We start from the raw sequence: 12884 nt of genomic DNA, 5'->3' as shown, positions 1-12884 counted from the left end.
TCACACACACACACTCACCACTGTGTGCTATATCACACACACACTCACCACTGTGTGCTATATCACACACACTCACCACTGTGCTATATCACACACACACACACACTCACCACTGTGTGCTATATCACACACACTCACCACTGTGCTATATCACACACAGTCACACACTCATCACTGTGTTCTATATCACACACACACTCACCACTGTGTGCTATATCACACACACACACACTCACCACTGTGTGCTATATCACACACACACTCACCACTGTGTGCTATATCACACACACACTCACCACTGTGTGCTATATCACACACACACACTCACCACTGTGTGCTATATCACACACACACTCACCACTGTGTGCTATATCACACACACTCACCACTGTGCTATATCACACACACAGTCACACACTCACCACTGTGTTCTATATCACACACACACTCACCACTGTGTGCTATATCACACACACACACTCACCACTGTGTGCTATATCACACACACACTCACCACTGTGTGCTATATCACACACACACACTCACCACTGTGTGCTATATCACACACACACTCACCACTGTGTGCTATATCACACACACACACACTCACCACTGTGTGCTATATCACACACACACTCACCACTGTGTGCTATATCACACACACACTCACCACTGTGTGCTATATCACACACACACACTCACCACTGTGTGCTATATCACACACACACTCACCACTGTGTGCTATATCACACACACACTCACCACTGTGTGTTATATAAAATGGTAAGTTGGCCCTCTCTGTACCTTCGGAGGAAATTGCACATGTATATCTTTATATATAAAGCCATCCTAGGAAAGCTTCCTCTATATATTTGTGCTCTACTTTCCTTTGTTTCTAGCAGCTACCATACCAGGTCCACTAGATGGCTACTCTTAAAAACACCCAAAGTGCTTACTGAACCAGGAAAGACGGGCTTCTCTCACTATGCACCTCTGACATGGAATGGACTACAAGAACTCATCCACTTAGACGCCCTGGTCTCGTTTGGTCAATTTAAAGCTCTATTGCAGAACGTTTTACATGAAGAATGCATTTGTTTTTCGTAGATTGGGCCACGACTGTATCATCCTCATTCTAGAGCTGCAACTATCGATTCTTTTAGTAATCGAGTATTCTACCGAATAATCCATCGATTAATCGAGTAATCGGATAAGAACCCTTTTTTGTGTTTTCAAAGGCTTATCGTAAATATACACCAAAAAATAAGATAAATCTCTTCAAATAAACAACTACATTAGTTTCTTTCTTAGAAAAAACAACATTTTGATTTTTAAATTGCATAGAACTGGCAGTGGCACCATTCATCTTTTCAACCTGACGTTTGAGTTCTTCCAGTGTACAGCAACCGTTAAATAATATGAATGAATGGCTTACTAGCTAGTTTACATCCTTCATTTGTGTGCATGACACACACACTCTTTCTCTCTCACACATACTCACTCTCTCTTTCTCTCTCACACACCAACAGGCTAGTGTGATCACACACACACACACACACACACACACACACACACAAAACGCTGTTAAATTAGCCGCTAACGTTAATGTTAGGTTGAGCTTTGTATTTCTCACAGAAAACGGTCCAAACTTCTCAGAGAGAGCGGTCGGTATTCACTAAAGCCTTCATATCTCAGGCTCTGTAGTACATAGAAACATAAAAATAAAAAGCATTTGAGAGCTTAACCCTTTGGCTTTTCGTATTATATTTGCTCTAATGTTCATTAAAAAAAATCTTAAAAATCTTTAACCCCAAAAAATAAAAAGATTCTAATGCATTTTAAGACATGTTAATAAAGATTACGGCAAATGTAACCCTTCCAAATAAAAAGCCACGGGTTTAAGCTGTCAAATGCTTTTTATTTCATGTTGATAGCTACTATACAGGCTGAGGAAATACGTTATGTTGAACCCTTGACAATTACTGCAGCAACGTTAGCGTTAACGCTAACGTTAACGTTAGCGATCTCTGTTTTGCAGTCGTTGTGAAGACAGTGAAAAGCCCCGTTATCTAACAACTACAACTGCAGTGAAACAACTTATCCAGCTAACGCTAGCTAATTAAATAACGTTATCTGATGTTGTAGTCGATGCCTCTCTCAACGTTACAGCTGAGGAGGTGCTGCTAACATTAGCTGCGGTGCCTGCTTCATTCACCCTCAGCCTATCTAGTAATACGTTACAGTCTTCAGCATTTAGCTACTGTAAATATATCTTGTGTTTGCCCATGCTTCCTCAAGTTTGAGGTGTTTCCCTGGCCAGCTTTGCAATTCACATCACAAATGTTGCAACCAGTGTTGTCTATCTTGGGAAAGTGTAGCCACATTTTCGGCTGCTCCCGTTTGTTGACGTTTCAGGTAGAGTGACGGAATGACGTAACGCGCTCTCACGTGTTGCCTTAAGGTTCCGTCGGAATTTCTATTTTACCCACTCTCTTCTATTACTCAGATGCGTGTCGAGGCGAATCATTTTGGCCTCGATCAATTTAATTATTCGAGTTATTCGAGGTACTCGAGGAATCGTGACAGCTCTACCTCATTCAGACACTTTTATTACCATGTTGGTCTCTTGTGTTGTTTTGTGTGTGATGCATTGTATTTCGGATGTATGTACCTTTTGTTCTGTGTGATTACCTCATGTTATTGCTGCTGCTGTCTTGGCCAGGTCTCCCTTCGATCTCGTATCTCAATGGGACTTCCTGGTTAAACAAAGGTAAAAAAATTTTTTTTTTTTAAATATATATATTAAGCGCAAAACAGACGCGTTTCAGCCTTAGGCCATCATCAGTGTGAATCACCCATCACCCCTACCTCATCAAGGTATGCTAAAATGGGTCCTTTTTAAGTGAATTGGTCCTCATGAACCTAAGTCTCTCCATCCGTATAACAGAGGTCATGTCCGTCAACCATAGTTGGAAAGAAGGTGAAGAGGAGGACTTCCATTCCTTGAGGATGAGTTTTTTGCAACAGTTGTCCCCTGTGTCAGAGACTGTTGCACAGCTGTAGGGAAGTTCAGAGAGTTCTCTGAGCAGCTGAAGATGGTGAGTTCTGCCTCTGGCTGAAGGGTTATTTATGTAAGCCTTTAGAGTACCAGTCAAATATTTTGGCCCAGAATCCCGTCAGTGAAGAGCAGAACTAGAAGGCATGAGATAATGTGCTCTCTGACACTTGACACCTGTCACACAGTGATGAGACAGAAGGGAAGATCCTGAGCTCCATCTTCCCCCTGGCCTTAAACGCTAATTTAAGGCCTGGTGCAGCGCTATCAGTGGGCGTGGTCAGCCACATTCCCTAATTTGTCCTCGGCGCTAAAGCCGGCGTTAACCATTTAACCACGCCTTTTAACACATTGACTGCCAGCCGTTTTTTTTTTACTGTAGGTAGGTTCTGCCAGAGGGTTTTTTTGAGGATTCTGGCTCATCTTTCAAGACCCGAGGATTCTTTTCTGCTAAGATTTTGTGAACACACAATATCTCAAAATAACTAATAGAATGTGTGCTTTCTCTGTCTAAAAGAGTTAGTTTGTAGAGTTAGTAGTTATGTAAGCATTAGCAGTTGAATACAGCATGGTTTCAGCGTCAGAAAAATTATTCTGAGATAAACGGCTTTTTGTGAAATTCGATAGAACAGTCACTTTAATCATTCATTTTTGGCATCAGTAAGATGTCAGACATCTAAACAATAGTTTTGAACAGTAATTTCCTCCATAACAGCAGGAAACCCCCCTCTGCTTCCAACTCCTCCCTCCATGTGTGTTCTCCTCCTGCCTCCCTGGCTCTGCAGCGGGCGTGTCACAACAAAGTTGCTGCTGCTGCTGCCTGTCTGCTGGCGGCCGCTCTTTGAGGAAGTCTGGATGGACTCGCTCGCTTCTTGGAGTTTTGGTTGAGAGCTTTGATGAAGCTTTTGCGATTCTGGTCATATTTATGCTGCGTGTTTCAAAGTGTGTTCCACCCGTAATCTATTACCTATGCAAATTTGCAATCCCGCACTGCCAGCAATCAGCGCGAAAACGAAAGCGTTTTCGCCCAGCCATTTTCATGAGAATGGCTTCGAGGAAGCTGCTTTTTGCTTGCCTTCCTCTAGTCAGGAGAGCACTGTCGCCACTTAGTGGGTCGGTGGAATGGGTTGTACACGTTCGGTGGCTCTAATATTTTTATAAAAGACGTGGGGGGCGTTGATCCACGCCCGACCGTCAAAAAAAAAAAAAAAAAATTTAAGACGAGATATCTCGTCTTTGGCACTCAACGGTTGGATTCTGTAAGACGAGATATCTCGTCATTGGCACTCAACGTGTTAAGCGTAGAATTATTCACAACTGTGGCCATTGGTGAACTGCAGTAAAGCAATGACATTCTTCCTTTCCAAGCTCCAATCCACTCGATCCAGTCCGGTTGCGGCTGCATGCTGTCATCTCTTCATGCCAATTTGGATATCTCATCACTTCACAGATCATAGCCTGAATAAAACAATTCAACCTACAGCCAGGCAAATACAGATCTGTTCAGCAGGGCTGATGGTCTCCCTAGCTAGCCTATAGAACATTAACTATCGGTGACTTCCTGATACCATCCAATTCCATGATCTTTATATGTTGTAAACACATAACTTTCACAATAGTGAACAAGCCCCCCCACTCGGCTCATTCAGGACAGGCTTAGTTGCATAACTTGTAGGCTACCTGCTGCTCCTGCACATCACAGCACAGGCTAAATGATGCACATATGGGGCTCTATCGTTGCATCGGCCTATGAACTGCGCTCAACGCCAGATGCAGCGCTGATCAGTGGGCGTGGACCAGCGCACTTGATATTTTAGTATCAGCGCTACACGCAGCATTAAAGGAGAATTTCGGTTTTTTACACCACGGTCCTCATTTCCAGCTTAAAATATGATGTTTTACTCACCGAAATATGTTTGGCTTCATTCGGATGCCCACGGAAGATTTTGAGCTCCGAGTAGTCTCCTCAAACAGGCTATAACGAGAGCAGGCGGCCAGTGCGGGGCATGCTGCAGGCAGTGCACGCGCTCTCTAAATGACACTTTTTCTGTCAGATCACGGTTCATTATGGTTGTAAATATAATTATTTAGCTAATAGCTAGAAGCTAAGCTAACAACAACACAGCAGTCAGCGTTGATCTGCCCCGGATGGGGTTACAGTGCGTATACCTTCCCCCTCTGTGAAACCTCTTCTTCAGAGAAACCACAGAAGGGGGAAGATACGCACTGTAACCCCATCCGGGGCAGATCAACGCTGACTGCTGTGTTGTTGTTAGCTTAGCTTCTAGCTATTAGCTAAATAATGGTGGGTTGATTACCATAAAGCCATCCTTTAAACTCACCTTATTTCTGCATTCTGAAGGTTTCGGTGGCGTCAGATGGAACAAACTTAACTTATGGGAATCCTAGTTGCTTCAAAAAGTGATGGGTTATTGTTTTAAAGACAAAGGACCTGACACCCGAGGCGTGTGTGTGTGTGTGTTTGTGTGTGTGTGTGTGTGTGTGTGTGTGTGTGTGTGTGTGTGTGTGCGTGTGCGCACCGGCGGTCTTAGTGCCAAACTCACACCCTCTTCCAGGTTAGGCATACGAACCAATGGATTTTCCACCATTAAATTTTTCCAGACATTTTGTAAAATACTTATAAAAATAGTTTTACTTGGTCAAACCCAGCATTTCATTATATATTTAGAATCAGGAGAGACCATAGAAGAATATGTTTTTAAGACTCTTTGAACCTTAAAAAGAGGGCGGGAGTTTGGCTCTAAGACCGCCAGTGTGCATGCAAACAACCAGCCGGTTTTCGTCAAACTTTGTCTTTTAAAACAATAATGGCTAACATTTTGACTTTTGACTAGGATTTTGACTAGGATTCCGATATGTTAAGTTTGTTCCATCTGACCCTAACGAAACCTTCAGAATGTAGAGATAAGGTCACTTTAATGCATCTGACCATAACGAAACCTTCAGAATGCAGAGATAAGGTCACTTTAATGCATCTGACTCTAACAAAACCTTCAGAATGCAAAGATAAGGTCACTTTAATGCATCTGACTCTTAACGAAACCTTCAGAATGCAGAGATAAGGTCACTTTAATGCATCTGACTCTAAAGAAACCTTCAGAATGCAGAAATAAGGTCACTTTAATGCATCTGAGCGTAACGACACCTTCAGAATGCAGAGATGAGGTCACTTTAATGCATCTGACTCTAACGAAACCTTCAGAATGCAGAAATAAGGTCACTTTAATGCATCTGACCCTAAAGAAACCTTCAAAATGCAGAGATGAGGTCACTTTAATGCATCTGACCATAACGACACCTTCAGAATGCAGAGATGAGGTCACTTTAATGCATCTGACCATAACGACACCTTCAGAATGCAGAGATGAGGTCACTTTAATGCATCTGACCATAACGACACCTTCAGAATGCAGAGATAAGGTCACTTTAATGCATCTGACCATAACGAAAGCTTCAGAATGCAGAGATGAGGTCACTTTAATGCATCTGACCATAATGAAACCTTCAGAATGCAGAGATAAGGTCACTTTAATGCATCTGACCATAACGACACCTTCAGAATGCAAAGATAAGATCACTTTAATGCATCTGACTCTAACGAAACCTTCAGAATGCAGAGATAAGGTCACTTTAATGCATCTGACTCTAAAGAAACCTTCAGAATGCAGAAATAAGGTCACTTTAATGCATCTGACTCTAATGAAACCTTCAGAATGCAGAAATAAGGTCACTTTAATGCATCTGAGCGTAACGACACCTTCAGAATGCAGAGATGAGGTCACTTTAATGCATCTGACTCTAACGAAACCTTCAGAATGCAGAAATAAGGTCACTTTAATGCATCTGACTCTAACAAAACCTTCAGAATGCAGAGATGAGGTCACTTTAATGCATCTGACCATAACGACACCTTCAGAATGCAGAGATAAGGTCACTTTAATGCATCTGACCATAATGAAACCTTCAGAATGCAGAGATAAGGTCACTTTAATGCATCTGACTCTAACGAAACCTTCAGAATGCAGAGATAAGGTCACTTTAATGCATCTGACTCTAATGAAACCTTCAGAATGCAGAAATAAGGTCACTTTAATGCATCTGACCCTAACGAAACCTTCAGAATGCAGAAATAAGGTCACTTTAATGCATCTGACTCTAACGAAACCTTCAGAATGCAGAGATAAGGTCACTTCAATGCATCTGACTCTAATGAAACCTTCAGAATGCAGAGATAAGGTCACTTTAATGCATCTGACTCTAATGAAACCTTCAGAATGCAGAGATAAGGTCACTTTAATGCATCTGACTCTAAAGAAACCTTCAGAATGCAGAAATAAGGTCACTTTAATGCATCTGAGCGTAACGACACCTTCAGAATGCAGAGATGAGGTCACTTTAATGCATCTGACTCTAACGAAACCTTCAGAATGCAGAAATAAGGTCACTTTAATGCATCTGACCCTAAAGAAACCTTCAAAATGCAGAGATGAGGTCACTTTAATGCATCTGACCATAACGACACCTTCAGAATGCAGAGATGAGGTCACTTTAATGCATCTGACCATAACGACACCTTCAGAATGCAGAGATGAGGTCACTTTAATGCATTTGACCATAACGACACCTTCAGAATGCAGAGATAAGGTCACTTTAATGCATCTGACCATAACGAAAGCTTCAGAATGCAGAGCTGAGGTCACTTTAATGCATCTGACCATAATGAAACCTTCAGAATGCAGAGATAAGGTCACTTTAATGCATCTGACTCTAAAGAAACCTTCAGAATGCAGAAATAAGGTAACTTTAATGCATCTGAGCGTAACGACACCTTCAGAATGCAGAGATGAGGTCACTTTAATGCATCTGACTCTAACGAAACCTTCAGAATGCAGAAATAAGGTCACTTTAATGCATCTGACTCTAACAAAACCTTCAGAATGCAGAGATGAGGTCACTTTAATGCATCTGACCATAACGACACCTTCAGAATGCAGAGATAAGGTCACTTTAATGCATCTGACCATAATGAAACCTTCAGAATGCAGAGATAAGGTCACTTTAATGCATCTGACTCTAACGAAACCTTCAGAATGCAGAGATAAGGTCACTTTAATGCATCTGACTCTAATGAAACCTTCAGAATGCAGAAATAAGGTCACTTTAATGCATCTGACCATAACGACACCTTCAGAATGCAGAGATAAGGTCACTTTAATGCATCTGACCATAATGAAACCTTCAGAATGCAGAGATAAGGTCACTTTAATGCATCTGACTCTAACGAAACCTTCAGAATGCAGAGATAAGGTCACTTTAATGCATCTGACTCTAACGAAACCTTCAGAATGCAGAGATAAGGTCACTTTAATGCATCTGACTCTAATGAAACCTTCAGAATGCAGAGATAAGGTCACTTTAATGCATCTGATCATAACGACACCTTCAGAATGCAGAGATAAGGTCACTTCAATGCATCTGACCATAACAAAACCTTCAGTATGCAGAAATAATGTCACTTTAATGCATCTGACCATAACGAAACCTTCAGAATGCAGAAATAAGGTCACTTTAATGCATCTGACTCTAAAGAAACCTTCAGAATGCAGAAATAAGGTCACTTTAATGCATCTGACTCTAACGAAACCTTCAGTATGCAGAAATAATGTCACTTTAATGCATCTGACCATAACGAAACCTTCAGAATGCAGAAATAAGGTCACTTTAATGCATCTGACTCTAAAGAAACCTTCAGAATGCAGAAATAAGGTCACTTTAATGCATCTGACCATAACGAAACCTTCAGAATGCAGAAATAAGGTCACTTTAATGCATCTGACTCTAACGAAACCTTCAGAATGCAGAGATAAGGTCACTTCAATGCATCTGACTCTAATGAAACCTTCTGAATGCAGAGATAAGGTCACTTTAATGCATCTGACTCTAATGAAACCTTCAGAATGCAGAGATAAGGTCACTTTAATGCATCTGACTCTAACGAAACCTTCAGTATGCAGAAATAATGTCACTTTAATGCATCTGACCATAACGAAACCTTCAGAATGCAGAAATAAGGTCACTTTAATGCATCTGACTCTAAAGAAACCTTCAGAATGCAGAAATAAGGTCACTTTAATGCATCTGACCATAACGAAACCTTCAGAATGCAGAAATAAGGTCACTTTAATGCATCTGACTCTAACGAAACCTTCAGAATGCAGAGATAAGGTCACTTCAATGCATCTGACTCTAATGAAACCTTCAGAATGCAGAGATAAGGTCACTTTAATGCATCTGACTCTAATGAAACCTTCAGAATGCAGAGATAAGGTCACTTTAATGCATCTGACTCTAACGAAACCTTCAGTATGCAGAAATAATGTCACTTTAATGCATCTGACCATAACGAAACCTTCAGAATGCAGAAATAAGGTCACTTTAATGCATCTGACTCTAAAGAAACCTTCAGAATGCAGAAATAAGGTCACTTTAATGCATCTGACCATAACAAAACCTTCAGAATGCAGAGATAAGGTCACTTTAATGCATCTGACTCTAAAGAAACCTTCAGAATGCAGAGATAAGGTCACTTTAATGCATCTGACCATAACAAAACCTTCAGAATGCAGAGATAAGGTCACTTTAATGCATCTGACTCTAAAGAAACCTTCAGAATGCAGAAATAAGTCACTTTAATGCATCTGACCATAACAAAACCTTCAGAATGCAGAACTAAGGTCACTTTAATGCATCTGACCATAACGAAACCTTCAGAATGCAGAGATAAGGTCACTTTAATGCATCTGACCATAACAAAACCTTCAGAATGCAGAGCTAAGGTCACTTTAATGCATCTGACCATAACGAAACCTTCAGAATGCAGAGCTAAGGTCACTTTAATGCATCTGACTCTAATGAAACCTTCAGAATGCAGAGATAAGGTCACTTTAATGCATCTGACCATAACGAAACCTTCAGAATGCAGAGCTAAGGTCACTTTAATGCATCTGACCATAACGAAACCTTCAGAATGCAGAGATAAGGTCACTTTAATGCTGATACAGGATTCCACGTTTCCATGCAGTAAGCTAAAAAAATTAATCAAATCAAATCAAGCTTGATGGTAATGAGCCACTGTGCTGATCAGTCTAGCAGCAGCTGTGTGTGTGTGTGTGTGTGTGTGTGTGTGTGTGTGTGTGTGTGTGTGTGTGTGTGTGTGTGTGTGTGTGTGTGTGTGTGTGTTTCCTTGTTTACAACATTCTTTGGAGGTATTATCTAAGTTCAAGGAGCAGCTCGAAGGCGCTCCCCTAACTGTCATTTCCCTTCAGGGCCTACCTGCCAGCATACCCGTTTGTTCTTGTTTTTTTACATGCCCCAGTGTCTCTCTCTCTCTCTCTCTCTCTCTCTCTCTCTCTGTCTCTCCCCTCTCCCTCTGCCCCTTTCTCTCTGTCTCTCTCTGTCTTTCTCTCTCTCTGCCTCCCACTCTCTTTGTCTTTGCGCCCTCTCTTTCTCTCTCTCTCCCTCCCTCTCCCTGTCTCCCCTCTCTGTGTGTATCTTCCCCCTCCCTGTTTCTCTCTCTGCCCCATCTCTCTGTCTTTCCCCCTTTATCTCTCTGCCCACTCTCTCTCTCTGCCCCCTCACTCTCTGGCTCTCCCCATCTCTCTCTCTCTCTGCTCCTCTCTCTGTCGCCCCTGTCTCTCTCTGCCCCCTCTCTCTGTCTCCCCAGCTATCAATTCAATTAAATTCAAATGGCTTTATTGGCATGACGTAACACTGTACATATTGCCAAAGCAAGCGTTTAGACATGAAGAGCTAAACATTAATTAGAAAACTTACTATATCAAACATACAAGACAAATGAATGAATGAATGAATGAATGAATGAATGAATGATACAAGACAAATGAATGCTATCTCTCTCTGTCTCCCCAGCTCTCTGTCTCTGCCCCCTCTCTCTGTCTGTCTTTCTCTGTCTGTCCTGAACTGACCCGACACCAGATTCCAGTGTGACCTGCTCACGGTCCTGAACTGACCCACATGACCCGCAAACAAACAAACAAAGCTGTCACAGTTGATCAGCCAAAATATAACATTATTACATTACATTGCATTACATTACATTACATTACATCACGTCATTTAGCAGATGCTTTTATTCTCACTCTCACTTACAATAACATATTTTGTCAACAATAGAGAAATCAACTATGCAACATAATCTATGACAGCTACAACATTTGAAGGAATAGAGTGGTAAGTTCGTTTGTTTTTTGAGAGAGAAAGATGTTAGTTCAACAAGGGGCCAGGTGGAGCCTGAAAAGGTGTGTTTTTTATATAACCTGCTGGTTTGCCACACTTGGTTGTTAATATACTGTTTATATCTTTATATCTGTCTATATCTTGTATATTTCTTCTAACTTATCATGTTCTTTATATAAACTATTGTCGCTGTCTGGCGGATACCTTCTATCTCCAAATTCAGCCTTTAAAAAAATATATATTTTATTTTATTTTATTTTATTTTATTTTATTTCATTTTATTCTAATTTAATTGTTTATTTTCATAAATGGATTTAAGATTTAGTAGGTACCCCAAAATAACCTGTGAAAGTTTCAGGTATTTTGGCCGAGCGACAGATGTACTGGTTATTAATGTTGCTATTATTAAACTATGTTCAAATGAAAAATAGCTCTTTTGGAGATATGACATTTCTGCCAGACAGTGACACTATGTAACTTATGCACCTTGTGCAACTTATATGTGCAAAGATCGCTTGTCCAAAATAAAATAATTCAAATTCAAAACACGGTCAAGCTCCCTGTAAAGGGTAGGTGATCGGACCATCACCGCATCATTAGTTTGAGTCTTTAGCTTCTTCAAACTTGGCTTGAAGCACTTATGAGAGAAAACAATTAAAAGATAATTTTAAGTTTCAGACATTATTCTAGGCATAAAAAAAATTGTTTACAGTGCAAATGCATTTGATTGCCTGCAAATTAATGTATCAAAATCTGCTGTCTGGCCACAGTAGCTGCACGGGGGTGCTCAGTGGGTCCTTTTTTTATTTTTATTTTAATGCCTAGAATTTTGCAACTTAGAATTATTTTGTAATGTTTCCTCACCCATAAATGCAATAACACAAACATATAATAAGCACAGCAACATTATACACTTAAATCATTAATTGCACAGATCTTACCTGGCATGAGGCCTATAGAGATGGGATGGACATCTGGCCTGGTTTTAATGAAGAGAACATGGACAGAGTTTTAGTCAGTCTGTGCCTGTTGTCAGATCGCCTACAGCTTTAAGATGCACAAAAGAGGAAGTGAGCAGTGGGCGTGGCAGTTACAATAGATGATGGGCAGCATTCTCTAACCACGCCCATAATGGGCAAATGCCAAATACTAAAGACATGGAAAGACCTGCCTTGACACTGATGTGATTGAGGTGTGGCCACATGCCACAACACGCAGAGACTCTGGAGTCAGTGAGCTTTGGGGTGTTGAAAGTCTATGATGTCATATAAAGTCTATGATGTCATATAAAATGCTGAGGTTGATCCCATTTGTTGCACAGATCTGGTGCCAGATTTAGATTTAGCTATTTTGATCACTCGAGAATTGATCAACATGTTAAAAAATTCCCCAAAACACAGAGCAGAATTTTGTTCGGCCACAGCTATGCCTTACGTGCGATCAGGCTGAAACTTTCAGGAAGTGTAAAGAACACCCCTGCGGGTGACATAACGGAGCCAGATTTCTTAATTAGGTAATTAGGGCAGATTCATTTCCCTAATTACCTAATGAT

The 12884-nt window shown here is 40.9% G+C and overlaps 1 protein-coding gene across 2 annotated transcripts in view; it reads right to left on the bottom strand.

Moving 5' to 3' along the window:
- LOC310771029 (protein NLRC3-like) overlaps window positions 1-12346 on the bottom strand; it is a 130209-nt gene extending 117863 nt beyond the window's left edge. For both annotated transcript variants that reach the window (XM_083663711.1, XM_083663710.1), the window contains exons 1-2: window positions 12274-12346; window positions 2692-2756 (exon numbers count right to left, since the gene is read on the bottom strand). The gene's annotated coding sequence lies outside the window, so the exon portion shown is untranslated. The remainder of the gene's footprint in view (window positions 1-2691; window positions 2757-12273) is intronic.
- Between the last annotated feature and the right edge of the window lie 538 nt (window positions 12347-12884).

The sequence above is a fragment of the Poromitra crassiceps genome, assembly GCF_964638095.1.
Source record: "Poromitra crassiceps genome assembly, contig: HAP1_SCAFFOLD_313, whole genome shotgun sequence".
NCBI classification, from domain to species: domain Eukaryota; kingdom Metazoa; phylum Chordata; class Actinopteri; order Beryciformes; family Melamphaidae; genus Poromitra; species Poromitra crassiceps.
The sequence above is the reverse complement of the archived record's forward strand: the minus strand, read 5'-3'. Positions and strand labels throughout refer to the sequence as shown.